Source organism: Phasianus colchicus, chromosome 2, assembly GCF_987193195.1.
Source record: "Phasianus colchicus chromosome 2, bPhaCol1.hap1.1, whole genome shotgun sequence".
Taxonomy (NCBI): Eukaryota; Metazoa; Chordata; class Aves; order Galliformes; family Phasianidae; genus Phasianus; species Phasianus colchicus.
In genome coordinates this window covers 84,366,503-84,388,757 of record NC_143437.1, presented here as the reverse complement: position 1 = coordinate 84,388,757, position 22,255 = coordinate 84,366,503, and the positions used below count along the sequence as shown (strand labels likewise).

General features: G+C 35.5%; 1 long non-coding RNA gene across 2 annotated transcripts in view; it reads left to right on the top strand.

Annotated features, from left to right (window-relative positions):
* Positions 1–2,966: 2,966 nt before the first annotated feature.
* Positions 2,967–22,255, top strand: part of LOC149919148 (uncharacterized) — an 86,183-nt gene continuing 66,894 nt past the window's right edge. The window contains exon 1 of one of the 2 annotated variants that reach the window (XR_016464815.1): positions 2,967–3,122. This is a non-coding gene — a long non-coding RNA (uncharacterized LOC149919148). Of the gene's footprint in view, positions 3,127–22,255 lie in introns of both variants that reach the window. The other variant, XR_016464816.1, reaches the window with a different exon arrangement.

Below are 22,255 nucleotides of genomic sequence, written 5' to 3'. Positions count from 1 at the left end.
ACTAGCTTAATACATATTTTAAAACAAAGTTTAAATACCCCTTTGGGTAAAATGAAAGACATGGATTAAAACAAAATCATTGAACTCATTGCCCTTAACTTATCCTTTTATGTATAAAAGAGGAATATTAAAAGTCTGCAGTAGAATGTAAATGTGAAAAAATCCACATTTTAAAACCTTTACCTACTAGGGACAGAAGTCCCTAATGTCAAACCTTTCTAAACTGTTTAATCAAGTTAGTTCTCAGTGGGTGAAACAAAAAGACATTCAGTTTCACTCTTGCATTATGTTTTCCAGCCTATCATGTCACAGAATTCAGAAAGATCACAGCATTTATCATTACAAAACCAATACATTCTTCCCAAATCAATCATGTATAAATGCTAATTAGTAGTTGTTGCCCTCATCAAATTGTGACTAGGAAGCATGGTAGTTTATTTTTAAGATGCGATTTGCAAATAATGCTGGGACATAGATACTCGTTTGATTCTCTGTATTGTATTTTCAGCCATAGCGTTGTTCTTTATCCTTTAAACAAAAATAGGTTTGAATTTTCTGAAATGTCAATCATTTCCATTTCATATCCTTTCTCATGCTTCTGTTCCATTCTATTCTATCACTGGAACAAAATAAATTCCTCTGTAACTTGGGAGAACAATTATTAGAAATGACATCTTTAATAATTTGTTTATTTTTTATAATGAAAATAACTTTTAATTCTACTTGTCACGTGAAAAGGGCAGAGAAGTCTGGCCGAACAGAAATCCCCTTGCATTCCAGCTTGTCCTAAAATATCAGAGGGTCTGGGGTTGGCTAGGCTTAGATTCTTCTAAGTGATTCAAAGCAATCCCAATTCTGTGCTCTAAGTCTGGTAGCATTCAGTATACAGGCTGTTATGTTAACAGATTCACAAATAGGACGTTGTCCAATTCTCTAGTTGCATTTGAATGGGCTCTCACAAACACTCTTAAGGATTTTGGACAATGAGAACTCTCAGTGCTTATCAACGAATTTTGCAGTTTGCTAGAAAGGTGGGCCCGGGTGAACCTGATGAGGTTCAACACAGCAAAGTGCAGAGTTTTGCACTTGGCCTGGAGGAATCCCAGGCATTCATACAGACTGGAAGGAGTGGTCCTTGAGAGCAGCCCTGTGGAGAAGGACCTGGGGGTCTTGATGGATGAAAAACTTAACATGAGCCAGCAGTGTGCCCTTGCTGCTCAGAAGGCAAATGGTATCCTGGTCTCCATCAGAAGAGGGGTGGCCAGCAGGGACAGGGAGGTGATTGTTCCCCTCTACTCTGCTCTTATGAGACCCCATCTGGAGTACTGCATCCAAGTGTAGAGCCCCCAGTACAAAAAAGACAGGGAACTGTTGGAGAAGGTCCAGAGGAGGGCCACAAAGATGATCAGGGGACTGGAGCACCTCCCCTATGAGGACAGGCTGAGGGAGCTGGGCTTGTTCAGCCTGGAGAAAGGAAGGCTGTGGGGTGACCTCATTGCAGCCTTTCAGTGCCTAAAGGGAGCCTACAAACAGGAGGGGAATCAACTCTTTGAAAGGATAGGTAATTGCAGGATGAGGGGAAATGGTTTTGAGGGAGGGGAGATTTAGGTTGGATATCAGGGGAATATTCTTTACAGAGAGAGTGGTGAGGTACTGGAACAGGCTGCCCAGAGAGGTTGTGGATGTCCCATCCCTGGAAGTGTTAAAGGCCAGATCGGATGGGGCCCTGGGCAGCCTGGTCGAGCATTAAATGAGGAGGTTGGTGGCCCTGCATGTGGCAGGGGGGTTGGAGATTCATGATCCTTGAGGTCCCTTCCAACCCTGGCCATTCTGTGTTTCTGTGATTCTGTGATTACAGATTCTTTTGGACTGCTGATGATAAATGCATTGTCTGCAAAGCATTTCAGATTAACCAGGAACATGAATGATATGGCTATCTAAAATCACATTAAATTATGAAATAAATCTATCGACATTTCTAGGTGTCCTGGGTAGGCACTCAATGTGACTGAGCGTGCAATGACTGATTCCAGCTTATCTGTGAGGGTATCCTTTTACTCCCAAAGTCCTTCTCTCTGAAGCAATTTTATACTCTTTTCTTATTTTCAGGTGGTGCTTGTGTTCCTCTAGTTAAAACATACCATGGTCTTGTAAAGTTTGCACAAAAGTATGGTTTTGACAGACAGGAGAAATAGTTCTAGCTCAGAAAAACAAGATTATCAGTTCTAACAGTTTCACCTAGTTACTGTCTCTACAGGATGATCATGGAATTTAGCCATGGGACTTCCACCTTTCTTCACATTCCATATTATTTTTTTTCTTACTCGACTGGGCTCTCCTGGTATTTAATTACAGCTAAGGTTTCAAGTCATATTGTTTGGGGAACTATCATGGAATGGATTATCCAGCACATTCCATCCTGGAGGCTTGCTTTCTCCTAAGAGATGGACTTTTCAATAAGTTACCTCCAGTAAATATTCCACACTCTTCTTGTCTCAAAATCCTACACACAGTCTCACTATTGTGACTTAAAAAATAAAAATAATAAAAAAATAAACCATAGAATTCTTACATAGTGTTTTAGTTACTGGGCACTTTAAATTATATGGACATGCATTTCTCTCTAGCTCTCTTGCTCTCCTTTTTCTTTTCACATGCTATCTTTTCTGGCTACAGAGTGTGTAGGACACCTAAGCTTTTGGTCATTAAGTTAATGACCAAATAAATAAATAACAATAAGGATTAAATAAGTTACAATAAGGAATAACTTAGATGGTTGAAAAAAAAAATTTCTCACAGAAGGCTGAATTAAGAAAGGTATTCAATTTTGTCCTGGTTCCAGTTGGAACAGAGTTCTTTCTTCATACTGCAGTGTTTTGGCATTAGGAGAAAAGCAGTTTTGATAACACAATGTTTTAATTGTTTCTGAGAAGTGCTGTACAGAGCCAAGAATGTTTCAGTTTTTTCAGCTGCTTGTGCTGTCCTGCCAGCAAGAGGCTGAGACGGCGCAATGAGTTGGGAGGGAACAAAAGCAAGACAGCTGATCTGAGCTGGCTAAGGGGGTATTCCATACCATATGATATCGTGAAAAACCTATTTAACTGTGGAGAGGCAGCCACTGGGTAGGTGAGCAATTGCACTGTATATCAGTTGTTATGTAAATATATGTATTAAATATATATATTTCTATCTTAGTAAATAGTTTTTATCCTATGTGTTCTATCCTTTTTCTCCAATTCTCTCCCCCACTGGGAGCATGGGAAACTGAGCGAAAGACTGCGTAGTATTTAGCTGCTTACTAGGTTAAACCACAACAAATTTCTATTCCAACAGAAAATATGTAATGTATAGAAGGCATCGGATTTCAGTGGCAGCACCTTAGTAATCATGAAAACATCTTTACATCTGCGAAATATCTGTGCAATTGCAGCATATGCTTCCACTGCTAAAAACCTAAAATGCATTAGGAATTAAGCTTATTAAAACTATTCACCAATAATATTACTCTTTTTTTTTTTTTTTTTTTTTTTTTTTTGGTCAGTCATTGACTATGTTCTTTTCAATATATTTTCTGCATCTAGCAAATACTTCTAAGAGGAAAATAGTTGATATTTTTGCAGATTCATTATGACTTAAGACATTCAGATGTCTTTGGTAACCATGTTCTTTGAAAATTTATTCCAATCCCTTTATAGTGTTCCTCTGCACAAAGCTGTAATCTTCCCTGAGTTGCTTGTTTAATTAAAATTCATAGAGGGAAAGTAAAATTTGATGCAAGACTTCAGAATTATGATGCATTATAATTAGCTGGAAAATTAATACCATTTTTCATAGTGGGAAAAAAGAAAAGAAGCAACATTCAGCATGAAATATAGCAGATTCATTTGAAGTTTGACTAATACAGTTAAATGTGTTTCATATTGATTTCATCTAATTACTTTAGAGTAAGATTGGTTTTTATTGTATTAAAACTAATAACAAGAATTTTGTAAACTTGGTAAATCTGAACTTTTTGTTGCTGTTGTTACTGTTGCATGACTTACTTGAAATTAATATGCTTGCAATGAACATTTGGCCTCATGTTCTGCCAGGATAAGTTTATGTTGGATATCAGGAAAAACTTATTTAGAGAAAGAGTTGTTAAGCTCTGGAATAGGTTCCCCAGGGAGGTGGTTGAGCCACCATTCTGGATGTCTTTAAAAACCGTTTGGATGTGGTGCTCAGGCACATGATTTAGAGTTGGTTAGGTTGCAGTTGGACTTGATGATCTTTAAGGTCTTTTCCAAACTGAGCAATTTTATGATTCTATGATTCTCCCTTTCATTCTTTATTATGCAGTGTTTGATAACAAGAAAGGGTTCTACAAGTGAATATATTTTTATATCTATTTTATTTAGCATGAATAGAAGACCTTAAAAATAATATTAACAATGATTCATTCAGTTCTTGCAAAAAGGGAAACCACTGAAGCTTTGCAGTATTCTGTGTTGGGATGTTCCTGTTAAACGTATAAATTACCTGGAAAAAGCAGTAAATAGAGACAGAGTCTGCCATTGGTATGCCTTTTTTTTTTTTTTTTTTTTTTTAAATTGCAGGGCCAGTATGTATAGAACAGGTCTCATTTTCCAGAAAGAAACTCACACAGCTCAGGAAATCTACTGAGATGAAAAAAGTCTATGAGAGACTTAGGAGGGACAAACCATAGGGCCTCTCTTGCTCTTCTTTCCCAACCTCACTTATGGGTACTGCTGAATGCCACTGTGCCAGATGCACTAATTGTTTGAAACTCTGTGGTTGTCTGAAACATGGTGGTCAGGTCCTACAGTCCTGCAGTTTGTCCACATTCTGAATATGACTGTAGAAGAAAGAAATGTACTGCATCTTTTGACATGCTCTTCATATAAATTATTGAAAGTGAACTCAGTAACTCAAATATCAGAATACTCACATATAGTGTGAACATTTTGGTTCAAATTCTTTCTCTACTTCAAATCTGCATTTTCTCCCTTTGAGGACTGTGCATAAAACACCAAATTATTACACAATTTTACTCTCACTATCTTTTGTTGATATTGTTTATATAGATACACAGATACCTGGGGAACTGCCTTAAGTCACAGAAGGAGAATGACTGAAAATTTAGTCATTATATGAAAAATAATCTACAGAATAACTTCAGCAGAGATGTGAGAGATTTGTTTCATACTCCATATTGTAAATCTTACAATACTCATTTGAGAAAGGATGTTCAAATATCTTGTAGTTATAAGGATTAAAATTTGGATCTTTGTTGCCTATACAACCAGATACAGGGGATTAAAAGAAAGTTCTCAAGTCTTGATGCTAAAAATATTCATAAAATAACAAAACATTGAGAGAAACTCAGATTGCTTAATCTTCAGAATTTTTTGATAGTAGGACACACAGATTTTGGTTATTTTGCTAATTTTTAGTTGGTAATTAAAAATTGAATAATATCAACATGAATGAGAAAGAACTTAGAGCTTTCTTAGAGGCACATAAATGTATTTCAATAATTTAAGGTAGATAAAAACTTGATAACTGTGACAGGCCTTCCACAGTAGGACAGGAGGCTAATAGGAGGTGAACCTAAAATCATTCTCCCTTTTCTTGCAAATTCACCAAATTCAGAATTTTGTGCTGACATAAAAACATAGTTTGCTTCCTCATTTCTATGAGGAAAAGAAGTGAAAACACATTTCTCTTAGCTTGTTCCCCTTCCTCCCTCTTTTTTTTTTTTTTTTTCTTTTTTAATGTATTTTCATTTTACTGTTAAATTGAAGAAACTGCGTTTACATAACTCAAATATACTATTACATCCTCCAGTTATTCATAATATTTCTGTCTAATGTACCACAGACATGGTACATAAGGTTAAGCTGGCATAACATTTTCTGTTTTAGCCAAATGGTTTAGACTGTTCATAAATATGTGACTCATTAAAAAGCCTGTCCATATGATCAAGAATACAGAAAATAATTTATCCACAAGCTACTCTTTAAATCAAATGATGGAACATGTCGTCTTTTCCTTTTTCTAACTCAATTTGATCTTCACTTACTGAAGACCCATGTTACTGGGAAAACTGCAACCTTGTAAATGTCTTGCATCACTCAGTCTGTAGTCAGCTACTAAGAATAATGCATGTGCTTTGATGTGTCTGCTTTTGATACTAATAAGAATTCATAAATGATAATGTTTTTTCCTTGCTTCTCTAAGAGAACAATCATTCTTTTCTCGAATGTAATATTCCCGGTGTCAGCTGAAGAAAATACAATTTTATGTTTCATATCCAAAATAAGATACTTCTAAATAAAGAACTGCAGCTGGAAATGCTGCTATGACCTCTCACCATATGTCCATGACATTTTGAATTGAGATAGACTTAAAGCCTCTAAATCTTGTTTTTTAATCTTCTTCACATATATACTTATCTGTGCAATCTAGCTGTTTCTTAATGTTTTCTCTCAGAGATGGATGCGGTATGCCTCTGGCTTTTAGGGATTATGCTGCAGCTTGAATACTACTCCATAGTAATTTCACATGACTCAATTCTGTTGTTGTTTCTGACTGTAATGAAAATAAATGAGATTTTTTTTCCAGTCTAATTTTAATTTACTTAATGTAATTTAAAAATGATTTGTCATACAAAGCTCTTATGCTTGCATATTGGCAAGTAAAAGTAGTTCCTTCTCCTAAGTCCTCAGTTATTTCAGTGTGTTTCCACATAGGCTAAAGTATTAGCGCATGATGAACAACTTGCTAGACTGGGCTTTGACTGCACATAAGCAAGATTTTGTCACTTGGTTGAAAAAGGTTTGATTTTTCAAAAATCCCTGAAAGATAATGAATATCTCAAGTTTTCATTGATTTTAAGCACTTCCTCCTTCAGGGAAGGAGCCCTAAATTCGTAATTGTAAATTGTGAAAATTTAAAAATGCATTTTTTAACCCACTTCTCAAAAGTTACCAGTAGAAATGCCTTAATTCTTAAGTAACCTCCTTTTCCACAGTTAACTTCATTTCATCTTCTGTTTATGATTAAAGGTTCCCATTCTTGGCAGTACTAAATTTTTAGCACTTTGTGTGTTACAATCAAGGCATTATTTTATCAAAGGAAATTTTAATATTTTATTTTTAAGAAAATGAAAATATATTCCCAAATATAATAAATATAATTAAAAATAATAAATTATTTTATTATAAATACAATAAAAATATATTTCCAAATATATTGGAAAGACTTAATACCTGTTCAAAGGAAATGAAAGATCAACAAGGAATGAAGCAATCAGCGTCACTTTGTGGACAATTTTACATTTGAAAACCTCTCTTTGGAGTCGTTTGCCTTCAGAAGCTCCCTTCTGTGTGTTTACTGGCTGAAGACTTGGTCTGGGGGCAAATTAAACTAGGTTGAAGCAGAAGACTGAAAGATGATACTGTTGTACCCTGTGAAGGTGAGATACAAACTGGCATCTCCTTGCTTCCTCTTATCTGCTGACTTAAATTTGCAAGGCCTGGAAGATGAGAACAAAGGAGTTCCTGCTGAGATCCAGAAACCAGAAACTATCATTCCAAAAGAGCAGGCCCAGCCATTTTGAACTGTAAGTAGGAATTTGCACCATCGTCACTAGTTGCCCTCAACTGAACAGTGCAACCTCTGAGGACACATCACTACTGAAGATCAGCACCTGACATCAAGACACTGTTGGATCAAGGAATGGTGAACTTCTTTGCTTTGCTGTTTGTTTGTCTCTTTCCCCGTTTTCTATCTTTTCTCTTTATCTCCTTTTATTCTTTTCCATTTTAGTAGCTGTTGACTAGAATGGTCTTATCTGTAAAGCTTATTAATTGTAATTAGCCGGTTAGACAATTTAACCTCCATGTAGTTGTTGTTAATTGTAATTTAGAAAGCTCTTAATAAATTAATATGTATTATTTCTCTGAGTGTTGGATGACTTCATTGCAGTAGCAACCTCCTGCTGACTAGGAGAGGTGCCACTCAGGAGAGAGAAGATTTACCTCCTTCAAAACCCACTGAGTGGGACAAGATGGGGAAGATACAAACTCGTGTACTTTTTTTCAAGTAATACTGTAGCAACAAATTGATATGCTAGATTGTAGAATTTAGGAATACAGAGAGTATTCTTTCTCTTGATGTTGTTTTAACTGCAGCATTGGAAGCAACTAAACTTGATGAGCCAGAGAAAGTGTAAATAAGAAAACATCTGTTTAATCTGGAGATGAGAGTACCTGTCTACGTGTGATAAATAAAACCTTCTTCTACAGGTTTTTTACTATGAGGTGAATAAAGTAAATGACCATTGAATAATAAACAACTCTTGGAGTGCTCGGATAGTCTATGAGATGCAAAGTGAGAGAATTTGATCTCCATTAGGTTGGAAAGGCAGTTTAAACATATTTCACACCATGGATAAGTGCTCTAACTAGAGAACTGTTGAACAATATAGGACAGGAGGCTAATCTTCTGTCACAGAGTTAACTAGAACAATCTATGCCCATGACATGGGGCTCTAGGCCCCAACCCCCCCCCCCCCCCCCAGCCCCACAAAATGGGAAGGAAGGAAGGAAAACTTATTTTACTACCTGTGATATCGGAATGCAAGATAACACAATATAATACAATCTAATTGAAATTGAGACTAATAAATAAGATAGGAGAGAGAGAGTTCCTGAGACCGAGTCAAACTTGAAAAGCTTGGAACGGCTAGGAAAGCACCCTCCAGCACCCACTGCCAGGCAGTAAGAGACCGCCCCACCCGGAAGGGTCAGATCCCATGACTTCTGTAATGTATAGGGATAGGTACCTGGAATTGGAGCATTAACACTTTAACTCCCAGTGCACTACATGATGTTATGATGTGGAATACTGAAAACCAAAAAACATAAAACCATGACATCTTCCTATTTTGTTTCAGAAGTAAAATTTACCTTCTTATTTGCTTAAAAAAAAAAAAAAAAAAAAAAAGGAAAAAGAATATAGTTACTGAACTTAAGGAGAGTTTAAAGATAGAAATATAGAAGGTTTGTTTTTTTTTTTCCTTCTCAGATGATACATTGGTTGTGCCTTGCAACTAAAATTTTTAGAATACTTTGTACTTGGAAAGGACGTCTGAATATTATTTCCTTCTTGTGGGCTATGATTGGGCTGCCATTCTGACTTTTGGGTATTAGACTCTAGTTTACAATGAGGAAATAAGTACAAATTTATCTTGTACATTTACCGAGTTATTTATTTTTCTTTTTGCTATAGTCTTTGTCTCGGGCATATACAAGATATATATTTTTATGCTGATATGCACAAAGCCTGTAATTATTTTGACTTATGAACATATGAGGCATTGACACATTGGCATATGAAGCAATATGAGATAATCTACCACACAAAGAAAGAATATTATCATTTAGACTTCTAGTTCTGAATCAATGAACTTAACTCAGCAAGGTAATAAAAAGTGGAGAAAGGCACATCTACATGGAATAAGCATTTAATATAGTTAAGATTCAGAAGATCTATATTTGTACTGAATACAGAGGGAGAATGGACAAAAATTTTACATTACATTCATGACTTTAAGAAAATTACAGTCAAAACTGGGCAGCTCACAACATTTATTACTAAAATAAAAAGCATGAGAATCTCTTAGGTGAATACTGGGCTCAGTGAAAGTTTTTTCTCTGTCTCCTGCCACTTGTGGAACAATTTGACTTTTCATTGACAAATCTTTTGTGTTTGATTTATATATATATATTTTTTTTGGGGGGGGGAAGGGAGGTGGGGGAGGCTGGGGTGAATTTAATGCAGTGTATATTAGATTCTGTATATTTTATGTTAATTTTTAGATTTTCTTTTTTGTTTTTACTAACACTATGCAGAAGTTTTCATATCCTAAGTATAATTTACAAATAATAGATTCTCTGTTCATAAACAGAACAGAATTTAAATTTTTGATTTGGAGAAGTGGACTGCAGGTATAGAAATCTATATTTTCAAATAAACTATTATCAATTATTAATTAATCGTTGAATTATAGAATATCTCGAGTTGGTAGGAACTCATAAGACTCATAAGGATCATTGAATCTACACCCAAATTTTTGGGGATCACCCAAAAATCAGACTATGTCTTAGAACATTGTACAGATGCTTTTTGAACTCTGACAACTCAGTGCCATGAATCTGAGGAGGCTGTTCCAGTGCCCAACTACCCTTTCCTGAAGAACCTTTTCCCAGTATTCAACTTGAATATCCCTTACGTAATTTCCTGCTGTTCCCTCAGATTCTATCACTGGTCACCAGAGTGAGGAGATCAACGCTGCCCTTCCAGTCCCTTTTGTGAGGAGTTGTAGGCTGCACTGTGGCCTCCCCTCAATCTCCTCTTCTCTGGGCTGAATAACTGAAGGAACTTCAGCTACTCCTCCTACTTCTTCACCTCTAGACCCTTAATAATCTTTGTAGTTCTTCTTTGCTTTATGTCCTTTTTTGTTCTGTAGCACCCAAAATTACACACTGTGCTCAAGGTGAATGTGCCTCAAGTTTAAAATGCTGACCCATGTTGTTAATGTACCACCATGAACTATAAAACTTGTTTTATTTAGAATTCTTAGATGATCAGAGTTTAAAAAGGAGTCTCAGTCTTAAATGTATCAGAGTTAGAAGTACAGCAGAATGGACAGTGCAGTAAATGGCTTTCTGAATGCTCAAGTTTTGTTGCTGTTTTTTGTTCTAATTTCTAATAGCTGTTTAATGAAAGAGAATAGGAATGAAGCCTCTTGAGATCCCTTCCAAACATCATTATCCTCTGTTTTTATCATTTTAGCCTCAATGTCAAATTTTCTCTGTTAATACAACAATACCACTTACATTCCTAAGATTTACCTGTTGATGATGCCAGCAGGAGCAGAGAGGTAATCTTCCCCCAGTACTCAGCACTGGTGAGGCTGCACACAAGTACTGTGTTCAATTTTGGGCCCCTCACTACAAAAAAGACATTGAGGCCCTGGAATGTGTCCTGAGAAGGCCAACGAAACTTGTGATAGGTCTGGAGCACAAGTCTTGTGAGGAGAGCCTGAGGGAGCTGGGATTGTTTAGTCTGGAGAAGAGGAGGCGCAGGGGAGACCTTTGCACTGCAAAACTTCCTGAAGGGAGGTTGTGATGAGGAGGGGTTTGGCCTCTTCTCCCAGGCAATAAACAAGACCTGAGGAAATGGCTGAAGTTGTACCAGAGGAGATTTAGGTTAGATATAAGGAAGAAGTTTTTTTCTCAGAGAGTGATTAGACACTGGAATGGCCTGCACAGAGAGGTGGTGGAGTGTTCAAGAGGCATCTGGATGAGGAGCTACGAGATATAGGTTAGTGGCTTGTGGTAGCAATGGTAATGGGAGGGTGGTTGGACTAGATGATTGTACAGTTTGTTTCCAAACTTGTGATTCCATGTTTCTATGATAAATATCTATATTGAGAGGACATCAGAATTCATAGCACTATGAGTGAAAATACTCGGCTGCTATTTCCAGTTTACTGGGTTAAATAAATCATGGTTACTGCAGATATTGTCTATCTATAGCTTGCCATAAGATACTAAACCAGTAGAAATTATTCAGTTTTCAGGTACTTTGCTTTAATCAGTATAAATCAGTTGTGCAATCACGGCAAAATGAGGAGGGCTGAGGAGGGACTACCTGTTAAAAACTTCTCTAATGCATTGCAAGCTTCTACTGATTTATTTTTGTTGTTTAATTGAATATTTCTAGTGTGAGCATTAAAATGTTTTTATGAAATTATGCCTGATACATATTTGCAGATCGCAAGCATAATGTACTTCTTTGTAGTGATATCAGTGACATGAAGTATTCTATTTTTGCATCTTGTCTAGAGAAACTTCTTAGTTTTAATTTGAAGGATCACATCATGTCCTCAGTGAAAGCAGATATTGTGAATCATATTTTAAGAACTGTAAAATTAAAAATGTAAAATACAGTTAAAATTCTGAATAGAATCATAGAATCATAGAATCATAGAATGGGTTGCGATCATCTAGTGTCAATCCCTCTGCCATGGACAAGAGCAACCTCTGCTGGATCACACTGCTCAAAGTCCATTCAACTTGACCAGAGATGGGGCATCTACAACTTCCCTGGGCAACCACATCTCACCATCATCATAGTGAAGAACTTATTCTTAATATTTAAGGTACATCTACTCCCTTTTAGTTTAAAGCCATTACTCCTTTTTCCATACTGACAGTAAGGCACTCTGATAAACAGTTTCTCTCCATCTTTCCTGAAGACCTCCTTTAAGTTCTAGAAGGCTGCTATGGTCTCTAAAGAACTTGAAATACTCGCTTGAACAATTTTTGTCAAGAAAACAAAACAGTCTACTAGATTTCCATGTAATAAGTTTACTTTTATGTGAGACTAGAGCTTTAGGAAAACATTGCAATTCTTATCCAAGATTTTTTGAGCTTGTGTGTGTAAAAGGAACTTCAACAAAAATGCTGTTGTGCACAGAAATTAAATGGAGCTAATCAAATATTCTGAGGAAGCATTACTTTAATTTTAGATTAGGCATGTGAAACAGAAGAAGACTTGCAATACTTGGGTATACAAAAATTTTGTAAATCAATACGTAGATTTCTTCAGTATATCTTACATGCTTTAACATTTATTCTTTAAATGTACAGCAGTATGTTAATGTTCATTCGCCATCTTGGCACTACTTAAAAAGAATGGAGTTACAAAACCTTAGATGGCTATTTTTCAAAAGCAGTTAATAAGAGACATTTTCTTCTTTTCACAGTATTGAAAACTTCTGAGGCAATAAACAGCAGGATATCATGTATATTAAATATACATGAAAGTCTCAAAAGGAGTTTATATTTTGAAAACTGAATAATGTTATCAAGTGCTGATGAAAGAAAAAATGTAAATGATCTTAAGGCTCCAGGGGGAAAAAAAAGAGAGGATTCAAAAAATCTTGTTTATTTCTTAGTTTCAGAGAATAATCATAGAGAAGAATAAGTCACAAAACAAACAAACAAACAAAAACACCAATACTAAGAAATTGAAGATTACTGTCTCTAACAGAAGTAAAAATAGCAAAATACAAAAGTGATAATATATTAGTCAGGTTGAATAACATGTGAAGAACCTGTGCTTTTAAAGGGCCTCTGAAAACTCTAAAAGTCTGAAGAAATAATTTTTTGAGAATGCAGAATTTTTAGCTCTTACAGATTTCTCAGGGATTTTACAGCTCAGTTGACATTTGCTGAAGCATATATTGTCTCAAAATTGCAGGACCTTTTACTTTATTTTCTTTTTGCAAACTTTCCCATCCTTACTGATTTATCCAGGCACTAAATACTTGAAGATAAAATTTCTTCTCACTAAGCAAATTAACATAAATTTTGTCACTAAATAGGTATTTTTAATACTAGATATTAAAATGGTAATTTGGGCCCATAAAGAATGTTCTGACAAACTTTTTAGACAGGTGTTATTAAGGACATAATGATTCATTCATTAATTAAACTAAATTTTAATTTCAAAATCTACTTGTATGCTTTTTGACTGACTATAATTTCACCTTGTTTTTCAAAAGTGAACAGAGCCCAGCACTTCTCCAAAAAAAAGTTGTGGACTAGCAAGCATTCCCTAAAATTTTTCTCAAACAAGTGATTATACCTCATAAAAATTCCATGCTATTTAAAAAAATATATATATATAATCCATCTATTAGAGTTCTGTCTATATATATGTTTATATCTTTTCAATTCCTAAACTTCTAAAGAATCATTAATGTATATATTTTTTTTCTGTGATAACACTCTTAAAATAGAAGGAAAGCTATACTTTTTTTTTTTTTTTTTTTTTTTTTTTTTCCCCAGCATATAAAATAATTCCACTTAATAATGCTAGATTGAAAAATTATGGAAGTATCAACTACATTCAACCCTCTGAACTATGCACAAAATATTCAAATAGCAGTATGACACAGAAAAACTACCACAAATAAGATAAAGTGAAACAGAAACAAATATCTAGGAACTGTTTACAGGCAGGAAATTGACACAATTTTTAACAGTCCACTGTGGTATGAAAATAGATATACCAGCAGATCCAAGAAGCCTCATGAATGTCACTGGATGAATCTCTTGCCATCTTCTTCCCAATACATAAGATTTGGATCCCTTTCGTGTTAGTTTAGTCCTTCTGCTGGGTTTATACTAATTTCCCTCAGAAAGCCTCAATTACCTACAAGCACATATAGTTCAAGAGCCATAAGTTCTTCACCAGAGGTGTAAATGAAAAGAGTGACATAATGCTTCAGATTATTCTAGATTTCAATTTTAAGTAAAAATAAAAAAATAAAATTAAATAAAAATTAGACATTGATCTGATTAATAAAATTTTTGTTTGAGTTTGAAAATATTGGAGAAAATAATTATATACCATTAGGGGACAGTCAACATTTTACATACCTCTTTTCACCTTAATCAGCAGAACAGTGCATATTGTCTTGTGGTAATTATAAAGTTCTGTCTTTCAGTAGTTCACAATACTGTTGGTGAAGAAGATGGAAGAAATGGAAGACAGTAACAAGTATCTTCATTTTTTTATCTCTGAATTCTATTTATTTGAATAAAGCAGTTGTACCTAGTAATTTTTGCTATTTTTACCCAGCAGCAGGAACCTACCTATACCCTATATCTCCTCTCTTTTAAAATCAACTGTCTTAGCAGAGGAAGGTAAAATACTTATGTCTCTAGTAAGGATCATTAAACTTTCTTTTGCTGTTATCTTTGACAAATAAAATATCAAAGAATGTAATTTCAACTTTATTTATCTGTCTTTAGTGTATTTACATTAAATATTAATACAGATATTAGTTTTCACCAAGCCTGGCACATTACAATGGCTTGTTATTGTTTATGATTATTAACTTGATAAATGTACCTTTTGGAGGGAAGAAAATAAAAAAACCCAAAAAACTAGTGTCAGTGTCATAACAAGATTAACTTACTGCCACAGGAGGAATAAGATCTAGCTCCTCCCCCCTTGGCAAAAACAATAGCCAGTCAAACAAAACAAAACCAAAGATTCCCACCAAACAAATAAACCCTTAGCATAAATGGGATTTAGCACTTGACCTGTGAGAAAAAAAAAAAAAAAAAAAAAAATTAGAATCATAGAATCGTAAAATCATAGAATGTTTTGGGATGGAAGTGACCCTTAACAATCATCTAGTTTCAACTCCCATTGTTTGCAGGGACGTCTTTCAATAGACAAACTGACCAAAGCCTCATCCAATCTGAGCTTGAACACTTAAAGGAATGGGGCAGCCACTGCTTCTGTGGGCAACGTATTTAAGGTTCACTACACTGAGTAAAGAATTTCTGTCTAATATCTGATCTAAATTTACTGTCTTCTAGTTTTAAACTGTTACTCATTCTCTTGTTATACACCTTCCCCATCTTTCCTCTCCCCATCTTTTGCTCTCTTCAAATACCTGAAAGGTGCTTACAGTGAGAGTGGGGCTGGTCTCTTCTCACTGGTGACAGGTGACAGGATGAGGGGAAATGGCCTGGTTGTTTCCAGGGTAAGTTTAGGTTGGATATCAGGAAAAACTTAGAGAAAGGGTTGTTAAGCACTGGAATAGGCTTCCCAGTGGTTGAGTCACTGTCTCTAAATATGTTTAAAAACCATTTGGATATGGTGCTCAGGAACATGATTTAGCAGAGAGTTGTTAGGGTAGTATGGTTTGGTTGCGGTTGAACTTGATGATCTTTAAGGTCTTTTCCAACCTGAGAAGTTCTATGATTCTATGATTCTATGATTCCATGGTTCCTGAAGACTCCTCCTTTCAGTATTTGGAAGGCTGATATAAGGTCCCCCTCTATCCTTCTCTTCTTTGAACTGAACAATCCCAACTCTCTCAACCTATCTTCATGCAAGAGGTTTTCCTATTTCTCTGATCATCTTTGTGAGCCTTCTCTAGACCCCCTCTAACAGGTCTATGTCTCCTTAAATTGGAGGCCCAGAGTTCAACGCAGTATTTCATGTAGAGTATCTCAAGAGCAGAGCAGAGATGGAAAATCATTTCCCTTGATCTGCTGGCCAGTTCTCTTTTGATACAGCCCAAGATACTGTTGGCTTTCTGGGCTTCAAATGCACATAGCCAGCACATGTTGTACCTGAAGGAACCCCTCTTTTTTTTTTTTTTTTTTTTTTTTTTTTTTTTTTTTGCATGTCTAGACAAGTTTAGCTTCTGCTGTGCCTTTGCTTTGTTGCTCCCCTTCCTACATTCCCAGGTAATATCACTATAGTATAACAAGCATATGTATCCCTGCTTTCACTCTGCATGGATTTTGTTTCTGTGTTTTAGTTTGGTTAAATGGTCCTGACTTAGCAAAGCTGGTCTCCTGTCTCCATTACCCAACTTCTTGTCAGTCAGGATTGAGAGCTCTCCTACCCTAAGAAAATACCTTTAGGTATCTCCCAATCCTCATTTGCTCCTTCGTGTCTGATGGCAATTTCACAAAGAATCCCACTTTGTAGTGCCCTAAGTAGCCAAAAGTATGTCCTTCAGAGTTTCAGAGACTTGATTCTATTTTTTACCCATCCTGTACCTCACCAGTCTTGATAACTCTGATAAATTTCTTCTGCATTAGTAAGCAGTAGGTCTAGTAATGCTTTCACTCACACCAATATCTAGTGGAGAAAATGTATGCTTGGCATTAACACAAAAATCTTAAACTGTTTTTCAAATTCAGATTTTTTTTTCCCCAAAAAACAAAGAAAAATTACAAAAGTAAAAATAGCAATTAAAAACTCAGTTGAAGAAAATTATTTTGTTTACAAAAAAATACAAAGATATTTTTCTCTGAATAAGAACTTGAAAACTAAAAGCTTTTCATCTGGTTTATAGACAAATCATTGCACACCCGTACTTTAGTGAAGGCATATGTTCTTTTCACTTAAGTTTCCATCATATTAACACAACTTGTTATCTTCTATTCCTTCTTACAAATTTATCTTCCTGTTACCCTTAAATCTGAGATAAGAAGTACCTTTATTCTACAGAAACCATGACAGTGATTATCACAAAGAAATATATATATATATTTAATAAATGTACAAGCCACATTAATTGGAAATCTGGTACCAAAAGCCAAATTTTGTGCTGTCTCGCTACATTGAAGGATTACGTGTATTTGCTTATCCATTTCTATAATTATTGAAGACTGGTTCAGCTGGTCACCTTTTTTTTTTTTTTAATAGCAAGATTATTTAGAAATGTTTTGTGTGGTTTTAAAGCACAATACAGAATGGCAGCTGGGAGAGAGGAGTGAGAAATGTGAGAGAAGCAGCCCTGTAGCTAAGGTTGGTGCAGAAGGAAAGCAGGAGGTGCTCCAGGCATGGAGCAGAAGTTCTCTGCAGCCTAAGAGAGGCCCATGGTGGAGGAGGCTGTTTCTCTGCAGCCTAATTTTACATTAAGATTTATGCTTTTGAATTACAATTTTTGTAGTGATTAAAAAAAAAAAAAAAAAAAAAAATCTTCCTAACATTATAGAATTTGGACTAGACTTACCAATTTTCAAAAATATTTTCCAGAGTGAGGATGATATAGCATAACTGAGAATTTTGGATCAAGGGCATAATATAACTCTTTTCTGTCACTTGGGTATTAAACATGAATTATATCAGGTTATTACACCTACCACCTTGCCCAAAGCAATGATATTAATGTTTTTACAGAGCTATCAAAACCTGTTGTATCAGAGCCTAGAATGATTTCAAATTATTATCAAGTGCAAGGGTAACACTGAGGAAAATCACACTTGAAGCAACATGGGAAATATAAAGGATATTTCATACTTTAAAAAGGCCTAGTTGAGTGTCAGCTGGTAGCAAAAATGACAGTTTAATTTTCATTACTAATTTTGCTTTGATAATTATATAATTTTATTTTTTTCTAGTATGGGAAAAGATATTGCAGTATGTTTTAGAAAAAGTCAAAGCAATCCTATTGAAAAGCAATAATTTCTATAGTGGGTGTGGAACAAATGGCTACCACCCTTCATAGTGATCTGAGCTTGATGGGCTGTTTTAACAGTGATCCATGTCTCAGTTACCTAAATGAAAATAAATACTTTTAGAAGATACCTCTTTTTATGATAAGCTCTTGAAAATGCACTTCTTTATTGTCATCCATGTGTAAAGCAGTGCTTAAAATTACATTTATTCAGTAGTTCTTTTATATATATATTCTTTTTAGTCAGATCAGATTACACAATAGATTTTTTTAATTAAAACATAAAAAGGGAGCAGCAAAATCATAAAACTAAGGGGATATATCACCTTGTTTTTGTGAAATTAATGCATCAGTCTGGTTGCAATTCTTAGTGTGTTCTGAAGATTTTTGTCACAGAGTGTTGATGAAATTTTACTCCTCCTGTACTTCACCCTTGAAAACAGTTGTTTACAAAAGTACACACTGCCAGAATGGGGTGACATGAATGGGACATGATTGTTAAGTGAGGAATATTTCTGCTAAGAGAGGATTTATAAAAATCTGGTAAAGACACAGGGTCAAATTTTTGAATTGAATATCTGATTGCAACCCGATACATTCCATTTGAAAAATTGCAGGTAATGTATTTATGCTGATTGAAACTGAAGTTGCAAAGATACAAAACAAACAAACAAACAAAACAAAAAAAAAAACCCACATATTTTTTGTTAATCTTGAAACCTATTCCCAAATTCCTGTATCAAAATAGAAAGCATAACTGCATATTTTTTTGCTGTTAACAGGACTGTGTATAGGCAATGTTTGCCATAGCTTAAGTTAGCAGTGCACTGCTCTTCTTGTGTTCTAGTTTCAGCACAGTGTTAATAGCCACCGATGTTTTGGTTGCTACTGAGGAATGGATGCATGCCTGGGGCCAGGTTGGGCCACTTGGCTGGAAAGATTCACTGCCAGGATGGCACAGGGTAGAGGATGGCCACATTGCCAGCTATGCCAGGTCTCATGTGGCCTTTGGGCTGCAAGTTGAAAATGTGTGCCCTACATTGTGCAGAAATTTGTTGTGGGGAACTGTAGTAGGGCTAATTGAAGTGGATTTAATTTCATCATAGCAGCTTGTGTGGTTCTGCATTTTAGATTTGTGATTAAAACAGCATTAATAACAATGTTTTAGCTATTGTTGATCAATGCTTACATAGAGTGAAGGCCTATTCTGTATCTCTCCTTGCCCTCCCAGTAAGTACGCTGGCAGAGCACAAGGATTTAGGATGGAACACAGCTGAGGCAGCTGGCCCAAAGTGATCAGAGGGATGCACAGTACCAGATGACGTTATGCACAGCACTAAGAGCTCAGAGAAAGAAGGGAGAAGGGATCACATTCATGTTATGGCGCTTGTCTTCCCTATTAACTCTTATGCAGTCTGCTTTCCTAGAAGTGGATGAACTTGTCTGCTAATGGCAAATAGAAAATGAATTTCTTCTTTTTCTTTGCTTGCATGTGCAGCTTTATTTTATCTATTGTGATAAGCATAGATATTTTAAACCTGGACTAACAAGAAAGGAAGCTTAATAATGACTTGTTTATGTATTAGCATTCTAAGTATAGAATAAGGTATTGTCCAGGGCTTTTTGGACAGTGAAACTTGGGAGCAGTACTGACCCTAGTTCTGGGGATTTGGCTTACTCATATTTTCACTCCATACAAGAATCTGGATGCCTATCATAAGCAGTACCATTTATTTAATTCTTCATGGAAAAGGAACAGTGTGTACAGGTAGAAAAGAAACAGTAGTAATCAAGACTTAAGAAACAAAGACACAATACCATCTGAATCTAAAGCATAGTTTAGGTTAATTTTGGCTAATTAAGCACTCAGTTCCCTGCTCAATGAAAGTATAATTCCATAACTGCCATAGCAGCAGAATATCTGTCTGAATATATCTTCCTAAGTTCATATCATGTAAAGATAGGTATAGCACAAAAAATGACCTGACTAGTGCAAGTGCAAGGGTACATGCAGATGAATAGTACTGCTATATGAGCATCTTCCAAAAAGTAAAGCTTAATAACATATGAACAATTATTTAATAGTTCTTAGTTTAGATTGGGAGGTGGAATGAGAAAAAAGGAAAAAAAAAAAGTGTGATAGATGAAGTTATTAAAATTTGTGATTTTATGTAAATACTTGTGAACTGTTTCACTAAATTTGTACATGCTATTTCTGTTCAGTCTATGAATAATGTACAAAAAATATTTTTTTGCTGACTCTGAGAGTAGTTTAAAGAAATGACTTGGAAATCTGAAACAGATTTTTTTTTTTTTTAATGTTTCTGTTTGTTGGGTCTACCTAACCGGTTTGAAGATACTTATCTAAAAAGAATCTCCTGCATTTACTTCTGCTTACAAAACCTTAATATAGAACCTATTGACATGATGGAGTATACTTTTGCCCATCAGAATGCCAGAGAGCCCTTCCTACAAAAACATTTGGAATGTTATTCAATTTATTGCATGAAAAGTAAGTTACTCTTGTTTAAGTCATGTAGATACTGCTGGGTAAAATGATTCTCATATTTGAGACTGATTAAAAAGAGAAAAAGGAAAGTTCATACATACTATGCTCAAAAATTTTAATGAAAGAAGAATATAATTCATGGTACTAGCTGCTGGTCTTTTGAAAAGGTAAGATATTTTGATTCAGTAAGATGACAATCTTTGATACAAGCGCTAACATTCCTCATTTTATGAGGAATTTGGGAAATGTATTATATTTGTAGTTCCTTGAGCTGGGCATGGGATTATAGAAATCCTCACTCATAAGAAAATATCCTATCTATTGACCAGTAACCTTTTCCCTTTCCCCAAAATTCACTCCATGACAAGCTGTTATGGATATGTGAATAAATATCCGTGTTTTGTTTGATCACTATCCTTTTGTTAAAGATCACATTCTGCAGGTCAGAAAATTTAAAGATGGCTCATACTGATTAAAAATTGTTGAGCATGTATTTCTATAACTGAGAAAAGCTTAATGTTAACTGGCTTCTAAAATTTAATCTTCTATATATGTAGTTAGTCCATTTGACTGCACTGTACTTTATATGGTATATTATGGTAAAAACAAGACTGAAAATATTTGGTGAGTTAAATATGAATAAACAGTGTGCCCTGGCAGCCAAAAGGACCAGTTGTGTGCTGAGATAGCACTGCTAGTTGGTTGAGGGGAGAGATTGATCCTCTCTGTTCTGTGTTAGTGTGAGCTCACCTGTGTGCAGCTTTGGGCACTACAATATAAGAATGACATGAAGCTATTAAAAGAGCATCCAAATGAGGGCTACAAAGATAGAAAGAAGCCTAGTGGGGAAGACATATGGGGAGTAGTAGAAGTTCCTTGGTTGCTTAGAAGAAGAGAGTGAGGGGAGACTTCATCATGGCTGATAGCTTTGTTATGAAGGGGAACAGAGGGACAGGTGCTGTTCTCTTCTCTTTGGTGACAGTGATATGACCCAAGGGAACAACATGGAGCTGCATCAGAGAAGGGTCAAGTCAAAGGCTCAGGAAGAAGTTCTTCCCAGAGAGCTTGGTTGGGCACTGGAGCAGGCTCTCCAGCATAGTGGCCTTGCAACCAAGCCTGCTGGAATTCAATTTCAAGTTTGGACAAAGTTCTTATACATATGGTTTAACTTGTAGGTGATCTTGTGTGCAGACAGAAGTTGGAATCAGTGATCTTTGCAGGTCCCTTCCAACTTGGGATATTCTATTGTTACAAGAGAACTTCTTTTTCAGTTCTGAGTTCTACTTCTGAATACATTCTATTACCTCAGTCCAGGGTTTTGAAACTTCAGTGTTCCTGGAGCATTCCCTTTGTATTAACAGCATATAAAGTTCTTAAAGGGAAATTACTTTAGAGGAAAATACATTCTATATTTGATTATTTAGAATATTTAGCAATTTCTTTATGGAAACTCTAAAGTTTCATTATGTTTCAATGAATGATATTTTGTGCTTCTCTCCAAGCACATTTCTTTTTTATTTCTCACAGAGAAGTTACTCAGAGACAGCAAATATTAAGGTGGAGTATGGAAAGGGGTCACACCTGTCTATGATTTAGCACAAAATTCTACCCTGAAGGAATGCCCCAGCCTTCAGAAAGTTTTTCTGTTAGCTTCAATGAGAGTAATTCTGAAG